Raw genomic sequence first — 10,205 nt, 5'->3', positions numbered from 1 at the left:
TTCCAGGCCAGCTCTCTGCTGTGGCCAGGGAGTGCAGTGGAGGAAGGCCCAAGTCCTTGGGCCCTGCACCCCATGGGAGACCAGGAGAAGTACCTGGCTCCTGCCATCAGATCAGCGCGGCGCACTGGCCGCAGTGCGCCAGCCGGGGCAGCCATTGGAGGGCGAACCAATGGTAAAGGAAGACCTTTCTCTCTGTCTCTCTCTCTCTCTCACTGTCCACTCTGCCTGTAAAATAAATAAATAAATAAAAAACCTTGTGTTTAAAAAAAAAGTGGATAATAATACACATGTAGCGATTGCCAGGCTTGTGAGGCTTAGCAGGGTAGAAAGCACTCAGCACAAGGCCTGATGCTGAATGATGAATGTTGCCAACTGAATATGTATCCCTGTGAGACTCTGACAGAGTGCTGTGTGACAGCCCATCGAACCCTGGAGCAAACAATTACCGATCGGACTCTGTGCCAGGCTCTTTGGTGGAGGAGGCATGGCTGAGCAGGCGTTTTAGTGCAGAGGGTTCAGCCAGCCGCCAAGTGGAGTGCGGGTTTGAGTCCTGGCTAGTCTGCTTCCAATTCAGCTCCCACTCATGCATCCTGAGAGGTAGTGAATGACAGCTTAGGTGCTTGGGTCCCTGCCACCCATTTGGGAGGCTTGAATGGAGTTCTGAGCTCCTGCCTTTGATCTGGCCCAGCCCTGGGTGTTGAGTCTTCTGGGGGGAGTGAACCAGTAGGTGGAAGATTTCTCTGTCTCCTTCTTTGGCTTTCCAATAGATGAAAAATAAATAAGCATTACAAAAAAATTAGGAAGCTCAGTCCTGCCGTGGTGGGTGTGAGAGTGAGAGTATCGGGGAGCAGGGACGATGAAGCAGGGTAAGAAGGCAAAGGTTACAGGTGTGCTGACACCCGTCTACTGGAGCTGGTGGGGAGGAAAGGAGATGGTGGTCACTTCTACCTGGGAAATCAGGTTGGATTTGCTTCAAGAGGCAATGCTTGGGCTAAAATACTGACGCGTGAGAAGATTGCACTTGGAGACAAAGAAGGAAGGGTATCCATGCAGTGCCACAGCTCCTTGCTTTCATCTCCACAGCAAGCAGAGGTCACCCCTTGGGACCTTGGAATCAGCTACTCGCATTGTACAGAGTTCTTTCCCCAAAGCTGGTTCCTTCTTGACATTTACAGCCCTATATTTGCTTATTAAAAATGTACATTATGAAAATACTAGGCATGGATTTCAAATTTTTCCACCAAAACAAAGTTATCTTTTAATTCTGTTTTTCCACCAATTTGTTGAAATATACATTTTCTATGAATTTCTTGGAGACACCTCATATTACAAGCACAGTGCCTGGCATGCAGAGGGTCCTGAATTCCTTTTTTTTTTTTTTTTTTTTTTCCATAAAGTGAAACAGTGATGAAAGCCTGGAGCCAAGGCCAGGGGCATCGGAGTAGGAGGTAGCAGAGAGGTGGCTTCTGAGCCCCACCCTGAAGACAGGGCCAGATGACGATGTGAGGGGGCGTTGGAGAAGAATCAGCAGCATTAGATCAGATGGCATGTAAGTCCCTTCCACCCGGCTTCTCTGTTCTTTCGGAGCAGAGCAGTCCTCGGCCCCTTCCCGGGCCCCTCACTCCCGGCCCTCGTCTCCACTCCACCCTGTCTGGAGGCTGTGTGGACATCTGACACACCGTTTCCTGCCAGGGTAAATCGTAGGCTGATGTGTGGCGCTTGTTCGCGGTTTTTACCATCCCCCAGGCGGCGGTGGCCCCATGACTCAGGGTGGAGGCTGCAGGCAGGGCCAGCTGTCCCCGGGATGGCGAAGCAAGGGGAGCTGTTTACCCACCAGCACTCCCTGGCCTGCTCCCAGCTACTTTTACGTCCTCTGGTCCGGGATGGTCTCCTTAGCTGGCTGCATCTCAGGTCACTTGCTGGAGCACTGGAGTGTGACCGTGTAACTGCTGCTGCTTCCTGTCCCAGGGCTCCTGGGCTTCGGGGAGCATGGGAAAGAGGCAAGGAGAGCTTTCTAGGAGGCAAGGCCAAAGACTAACTCACATAGTGCTTAACAATTCACAAAACCCCAGAGAACTCCTAGTCACCCTGCAGGACCCTACCCCTTTTTACCTGCTTTCAACTCTCCCAGGCAGAGCTAATTTTTTCCCTCCACACTTGGAAGAGCCTGATTTATCACCTTCATTATCTTGGAATTAATTTGTGGGTGTCTCCTTTTCTCCACTAAACCATCAGCTCCTTGGGTGTAGATGTCTTCTCTCCCTGGAAAACATGTTTTTTTCTTTCTTAAAAAGTAATTTTAGCTTCTACTTTTTTTAGGTTTAAAAGTAATATTTACAGTCAGAATAATCTTTAAGAACTGTACATATGAAAATATAATGAAGAACATTTGAAATCACCTGTAATTTTCATCTCCTAGATAAACTACTATTCATATTTTAGGTTTACCAAGTTCTTTTTTTTCCCATACAGAAAGTAAAAATGGGACTATATAATGCATGTGATTTTATAGTCTGATTTTATCGCCTATTCTACGATGAACAACTCCAAGTACCACCAATGATCCTTGAAAAACATCATTTTTAATGGGTGCATTGTTTCATTTAAAGGGTATACCATAATTTACCTAATCATTTCCACATTGTAGGACCTCAAGGTAATTTCCTTCATTTTTTCTTTCTTCTTTTGGTAAAAAGATTTATTTATTTGAACTGAAGAGTGACAGAGAGAAGTGGGGGCGGGGGAGGAGAGAGAAAGAGAGAGAGATTGATTTATCTTCTAGGCTGGTTCACCTAGTTCATTGCCCAAACGCATGCGAGAGCTAGGGCTGAGTCAGGCTGGAGCCAAGAGTCAGGAACCCCATGTGCGTCTCCCATGTTAGTGGCAGGCTGCAGGCAGGGCCAGCTTTTCCCAGGTTGGTGAAGCAAGGGGAGCTGTTTACCCACCAGCACTCCCTGGCCCTGCTCCCAGCTACTTTTATGTCCTCTGGTCCGGGATGGTCTCCTTAGCTGGCTGCATCTCTCTATCATCTGCTGCCTCCCAGGGTGCCTTAGCAGGAAGCTGGATCAGAACCTTGGGGTAGCTGGACCTTGAACCAGGCTCTCGGGTATGGGCTGAGGGCATTCCAAGCAGCGGGTTAACCTGCTGCGCCACAACGCCCACCCCGATTTCCTTCTTTTACTATGTTACAGACAATGTTGCAGTGAGTCACTGTATATGTAAATTCTCATATGCCTCTTGGACTGTTTCCTAAGAGATGGAATTCCTAGGTCAACTAGTTTAAAACTCTTTAAAGCTTCATGGTACTTACTGCCAGATTGCTCTGGGAAAGCACCACCAATTTAAAATTTCACCAATGCGAGAGCGTGCCCATCTCATGGTAGCCTGACCTACATTGTGACCCCATGTGTGTCTTTACCAAGTCCAGTGTTCTTTCCGCAATCAGCAGAAATTATACAACCAAACGTAAGGTTGTCTTCTTCCATGACATCAACCTGGTAGGATACATTTATTTAAATGCTGCTCCTGCTGCTTTAAGCATTTCTGTAATTTTTATTTGAAAGTTGGCTACAAAGCAGACAACACATTCTTTTGCATCTAAGTTACAAGACATCTCTTGGGGAAATGATTTTCGGTTTTTGACAGCAGACCAAAGGTCCTTGGAACTCATGGTAAATGAGATGAGATGCTGCATCTGGCTCTGGGGTCAGAGCTGGGGTGTCACGTTACAGTACTGAGACTGAGGTCTTCTTGTGACTCGTCAAGGGGAGGCCCCCAGGAGTTCTGGACAGTGGTGCATCATCAGAACAAGGATTGAGCCTCCTAGCCTCCCGCCCACAAGGCAAAGAGAGAAAAAGAATTCTCAGCAACAAGGCACAGATTTCCAAAAGGGATGTTAACTACAATAACAGCGGCACTTTCATAAGCAACAGTGGACACCAACAGACTGTAGGATGCTGTCTTGAAAATGTGGGCAGAAAATAAACCTCAGACCAGAATAATAAATGAGTTATGAGTAATAAATGAGAGTCAAACTTTCGGACATTTTCAGAACAACAAGCTGGGCTGGAACACAAACCTGTGTTGGCGGTTCAGTGACGGAGAAACTTCAGCAGGAAGAACCTGAATTCAGGAAGGAGACCCAAGATGAGGGTGTGGGAGACGAGTGAGGTGATGGAACCCACGCAGCAGACTGGTGGCATCTCGGGAATTTTGAGGAGGGTGTTAGATACTTGTTACTAAAGGTTAAATTATATAAATCTACAAGTAACTGAATGATTTAAAACATAAAGGTAACAATACTCACAATGCTTCACTTTTCATTTTTATTCAGTTTTTAAAAGATTTATTTATTTATTTGAAAGGCAGAGTTGAGAGAGAGAGAGAGAGGTCTTACATCCTCTGGTTCACTGCCCAAATGGGCTGGGCCAGGCTGAAGCCAGGAGCCAGGAGCTTCATCCGGGTCTCTCATGTGGGTGGCAGGGGCTCAAGCACTTGGGCCATCCATCTTCCATGCCTTCCCAGGTGCATTAGCAGGGAGCTGCATGGGAAGTAGAACAGCCAGGACTTGAACTGGAGCTCCCATATAGGAAGCTGGCATTGGAGGCAGTGGCTTAACTCACTGCACCAGCCACCCTTTTTATTATTTCACTACACTGTGACATTCTCTATACTTTGGAGGCATTTATTTCTCTGGTATATATAGGTAGAAATACTACAGAATTGTGTGCTACTGTGCACCTCTGCCCAAACTCCACATTCAACAATGTCTTCTTGGGATCTCCAATATTTACACTCTAGAACCAACAAATGCTTCAAATTGGGGTCTCCCTAACCCTTTCCATGTGAGAAAGGATTACTAGCACACCATTAAATATTAAAAAATGTATTATTTATTAATAGTATCCTAGGCATATACTCAGGAGAATTTAAAACGAATATCCACAAAAAAGTGTGCATGAATGTTCATAGAAGAATTTTGCAACACTGCCAAAAGATGGAAATGACCCAAAGGTCTATCAGCTGACAAAGTAATGAATGAAATGTGATCTATCCAGACAATAGAATATCAGTCAGCCCTACAAAGGAATGAAGTACTGATACGCACTCCAACATGCATACACCTTGAACACATTATGCTAAGTCAAAGAATCGGAGGCAAAAAGCCACATATTGTCTGATTATATTCATGCAAAACGTCCAGAATAGGCAAATCCATAGAGACAGAAAGTAGATGAAAATTTACCAGGGGCTGGAGGTAGGGAACAGCAAGAATGACTACAAATGGGTCTAGAGTTGGGTTTTGTTGAATGAAAAAGTTCTAAAATCAGTGTGAAGTTTGCAAAATTGTGCAAATATACTCAAAAGGATTGAATTGCATATTTTAAATGGATGTGCCTTACCATGTGTGAATAATATTTCAATAAAAAGGTAGGCAAGGATGCAAACATCTAATCTGGGGGCCAGTGCTGTTGCTTAGTAGGCTAAGGCTCTGCCTGCGGCATTGGCATTCCACATGGCCGTTGGTTCATGTCCCGGCTGCTCCTCTTTCGATTCAGCTCTCTACTTGTGGCCTGGGAAGGCAGTGGAAGATGGCCAATTGCTTGGGCCCCTGCACCCATGGGGGAGACCTGGAAGAAGTTCCTGGCTTTGGATCAGCCCAGCTCCAGCATTTGTGGTCATTTGGGGAGTGAACCAGTGGATGGAAGACCTTTCTGTCACTCCCTCTCTCTGTTACTCTACCTCTCAAATAAATACATCTTTTAAAAAAAATCTAATTTGGGGCCAGTGCTGAGGCATAATGGGCAAAGCCACTGCCTGCAGCACTGACATCCCTTATGGGTGCCAGTTCTTGTCCTTGCTGCTCCATTTCTGATCCAGTTCTCTGCTAATCTGCCTGGGAAGGCAGCGAAGGATGGCCCTGGTTCTTTGTCACCCTGCACCCATGTAGGAGATCTGGAAGAAGCTCCTGGCTCCTGGCTCCTGGCTTCAGCCTGGCCCAGCCCTGGGCTGTGGTGGCCATGTGGGGAATGAATCAGTGGATGGAATATTCTCTCTCTCTCTCTCTCAATCTCTCTCTCTCTGTAACTCTGCCTTTATTTAGTTATTTGAAAGGGTTACACAGAGAGAAAGTGCAGGGGCCAAGCCCTTGGGCCATCCTCTGCTGTTTTCCCAGGCACATTAGCAGGGAGCTGGATCAGAAGTGGAACAGCTGGGTCTTGAACCGACACCCATGTGGGATGCCAGCATTGCAGGTGGTGGCTTAACCAGCTGCGCTACAAGGCCAATAAATAAATCTGAAAACAACAAAAACAAAACAAAATCTAATTTGGGGATTTGGGCAAGTAGTTAAAAGTAAGCTGGAATTAAAATACAAAAACAAAAGAAAAGAAAAAAACAAGCAAACCCTCCAAGTGCCTAGACGATGGAAGGGGTGGAGATTAGACAGAGAAGATGCTAAGGTTCCTGAAATCGTCACAGTGAGCCAGAGACGGTGAGGAACTGAACAGTGTTCAGCCGAGTGTGCACATTAACATGCAAGGACACCCACGGGAAGACCAGAGTTAGAAAGCAGAACTTCCAAACCACAGTGAGAACAGAAGGGGTGAAAAGAAACAAAAATCAAAAGGAGGCAGGAGAAGAGCAAAGAAGAAACAAGGAAAACACATGGTAGACAGACAGGTCAAATACAAGGGGAGAAACAGAGTAAGAAGGAATAGAAACTCGCCTAAAGATAGGCAAAGATTCTCAGATTGGATTTAAAAAAAATTCAGCTGACTGCTGATTGCAGAATCCACGCAATAGATAATGATGTGACACGTTCAAAGGGTGAGGACGAGGCACCAGGCAAAGACGAAGTCAAAGAATGCAATGGGAATGGATCGTGAGGCAGAGAGGCATTAGAAGGCACACTCCGACGAGGAAAGGGACAGTTCCCCAGGGAGGTATGACAAAGCCTGACAGAACGGCAGAAGTGCAGCCATTCCCATGGTGGCAGATTTTTAACCTCCCTTCCTGGTCGAGTGGGCTGGCAATGTCCGAGTAAGGCTACAGAAGAGTTGAACAACACAGCGGTCCAACTTCCTTCCTTCTGTCTGTGGCTCCTTCAGTTCCCAGCCCTTGAAAATTCCTGCTTCCTGTACGGCATCAGTCGCCAAGCCTTGTGGATCCTCACTGCTGAATGGGTTGCTCCCTCGCCAGCACCCTCTCATCCTGCACCCAGTGCTGGGGCTCAAGCTTTAGTCGCCTCTTGTCTGCACTACTGTAATTCTAACCGACCCCCTTATATTTATGGAGACTTGCTTAAATGACATGTGCTTTAGTAGTTTCATTTTGATGCTAGAAGCCAGATCTTTGGATTAAGCCAGGGAAAGGTACTGCCATATTTCAGCCCCAGCAAAATTCTCTTGACTGAACTGAGCTCTGACGTGAAGCTATTGGCTACTTGCGGGAATGGTTTAAGAGAAAAATCCTGGGACCCTCACTCAGTCTGGTACACTACTCAGACATCATAAAGCACTCTATGAGCAATCTTGGGGAGAGATATTCTGAAATCTCATACTTGTCATGTCCAAACAGTCTATCTGCATTTTATGGACAGTAAATCCTCTAACTAGTATTTCCACTTTGCTAGGGATACTAGCAAATTCACAGCCAAATTTGCTGGCTTTCTTTAACAAGTATAAAGAATAATAATATTAACAGCTAATATTTACTGGATGCTTACACAGAACCACACACTGTTCCAAATGCTTTACATATATAACCCTCCTCTCATTCCACGAGACAGCGCTATTATTATTCCCATCTTAAGAGAGCCAGCAAGGCTTCCTAACTGGCCTAGGAGGTACAGCTAGTAAGATGCAGCGCTAGACCCAGGCTGCACGCAATGAGTTTCCCGAGTCCACGCGCTTCAGCATCACGCTATTCCCTCATGTGTTTAGGATATGCACGCCTGCGCGCTAATCAGAGCCTCTGGCTCTGTTCATTTCCTACGCTGATGTTCACTTTTGGTGAACATGTGGTAATAGGGACCAAACGATTCTGGACAGAACACATGAACCAGTGGTTTTAAGACACTGACACCAGGCAACTAAAGACCAGGGGCAAGTGAACTAAGCCTTAAGATGGCCTGCTTACCTCCCGGAGGGGTCTCTGGGCCCTGCTGCCCGAGCAACCCCAGGCTGAGCCTGAGTTTCCCGGATTGAGGAGATGGGGTTGGGAATCCCAGGAGGTCAATGTTGCTGGAGTCGTGGGGAAGAACAGTGAGGAGGAGTGAACAAAAGCGGGCTCCAGCTGGCGCCGCGGATCACTAGGCTAATCCTCCGCCTGCGGTGCCGGCACCCCAGGAGTCTAGTCCCGGTCGGGGTGCTGGGTTCTAGTCCCCATTGCTCCTCTTCCAGTCCAGCTCTCTGCTGTGGCCCGGGAAGGCAGTGGGGGATGGCCCAAGTGCTTGGGCCCCTGCACCTGCATGGGAGACCGGGAGGAAGCACCTGGCTCCTGGCTTCGGATCGGCGTAGCTCCGGCCGTAGTGGCCATCTGGGGGGTGAACCAACAGAAGGAAGACCTTTCTTTCTGTCTCTCTCTAATTCTGTCAAAAAAATTTAAAAAAAAAAAAAAGAAAAAAAAAGCGAGATCCAGCTCTCTGTTGAGGGGTCCCCTGCAAGTCTTTAGCTGGGAAACCCCCATGAGGCCAGAGAGAGAACTGCCCACAAGGGTTAGAAGGAACCATTCTTGGGGCAGGCATTCGGCCTAGTAGTTAAGAAACTGGTCAGTATTGCTGCATCCCGGGTCGGGATACCTGGGTTTGATACCCAGCTCTGGCTCCTGACCCCAGCTTCCTACCAATGCAGACTCTGGCACGAAGCACAAGGCTCAAGGAATCAAGTTCCTGCCACTCACACAACGGGCCTGGACCTGGATTGAGTTCCCCACTCCTGGCTCTGCCCCCACCCCAACCCAGCTGTTACAAGTGAACTAATGGATGGAATGCGAGCTCGTTCTCTCTCTTGATCTGCCTGTTAAACAAATAAATAAATGAGAAACCATTCTCAGAGATCACACACACAGGTCCACTTTCTGTTCCCCACATGCAGAGTGGTAAGACAGACTTCACTGGTAAGACAGGCATCAGATGGGTTTTGCCACAACAGTGGGGCAAAATTAGTTGTAGAATAGTGTTACCACAGTCTCAGCTCACAAAACCAAAAATAAAAGCCCAAAGCATTTTCCAAAAAGCAAAAGGACCTAGACTAAGGGACCTATAATGAGGAGAAAAATCAGTCAGTGGAACCTGAAGAAAATAGGTAGAACTGAAAAAGACATAACCAGGGTCAGCACTGTGGCATAGCAGGTAAAGCCACCACCTGCAGTGCTGGCATCCCATATGGGCACTGGTTTGAGTCCTGGCTGCTCCACTTCCGATCCAGCTCTCTGCTATGGCCTGGGAAAGTAGTGGAAGATGGCCCAAGTCCTCAGGCCCCTGCACTCACATGGAGACCAGGCAGAAGCTCCTGGCTCCTGGCTTTGGATTGGCACAGCTCCGGCCATTGCAACCAACTGGGGAGTGAACCAGTGGATGGAAGACATCTCTGCCTATGCCTCTCTATAATTTTACCTTTCAAATAAAATAAATAAATCTTTTTTTTTTTTAAAAAAGATATAACCATGTACTAGGGCAGGTGTGTGGTACAGCAGCTAAGTCACTGTTTGGGGTACCTACATCCCATATTAGAGAGCCTGGTTCTGGTCTCCAGCACTCTACTTCTGATGCCATCTTCCTGCTAATATATTCCCTGGGAGGCAGCAGATGACGGCTCAAGTATTTGGGTCCCAGCCACCCACATGGGAGACCTGGATTGAATTCTGGGCTCCTGGTTTTGGCCTGGCCCAGCCCTAGTTGTTGTGGCTATCTGGGGAATGATCAGTAGGTGGAAGATCTCTCTGTGTCTCTGAAAACACACACAAACAAAAACATAACTATTCTATGTAATCAATAACCCAGGAGAAGACTGAGTTTATTAAGCAGGGAAATGAAAGGTATGAAAAAGACCTAAATCTCAGTCACAACAAACATACCCTGGTTTCTAAACACTCTTCTCCAAAAAAAGCAACAGGACTCTGCAGAGACATGGCTGATCACAGGATTGAAGCAGGAAAAATACAAAGCTATCTTGGAGTATGTTGCAGTCAGAAGCTAAGGAAGT

The 10,205-nt window shown here is 47.0% G+C and overlaps 1 long non-coding RNA gene across 1 annotated transcript; it reads right to left on the bottom strand.

Annotated features, from left to right (window-relative positions):
- Window positions 1-1,232: 1,232 nt before the first annotated feature.
- LOC138850020 (uncharacterized) lies at window positions 1,233-2,262 on the bottom strand. Its single transcript, XR_011389400.2, has 3 exons — window positions 2,113-2,262; window positions 1,835-2,014; window positions 1,233-1,685 (listed from the first exon to the last, which is right to left on the bottom strand). It is a non-coding gene; the product is annotated as an uncharacterized LOC138850020 (long non-coding RNA).
- Between the last annotated feature and the right edge of the window lie 7,943 nt (window positions 2,263-10,205).

The sequence above is a fragment of the Oryctolagus cuniculus genome, chromosome 1 (assembly GCF_051225735.1).
Source record: "Oryctolagus cuniculus isolate XC-2025 breed Fujian yellow rabbit chromosome 1, ASM5122573v1, whole genome shotgun sequence".
Classification (NCBI taxonomy): Eukaryota; Metazoa; Chordata; class Mammalia; order Lagomorpha; family Leporidae; genus Oryctolagus; species Oryctolagus cuniculus.
The sequence above is the reverse complement of the archived record's forward strand: the minus strand, read 5'-3'. Positions and strand labels throughout refer to the sequence as shown.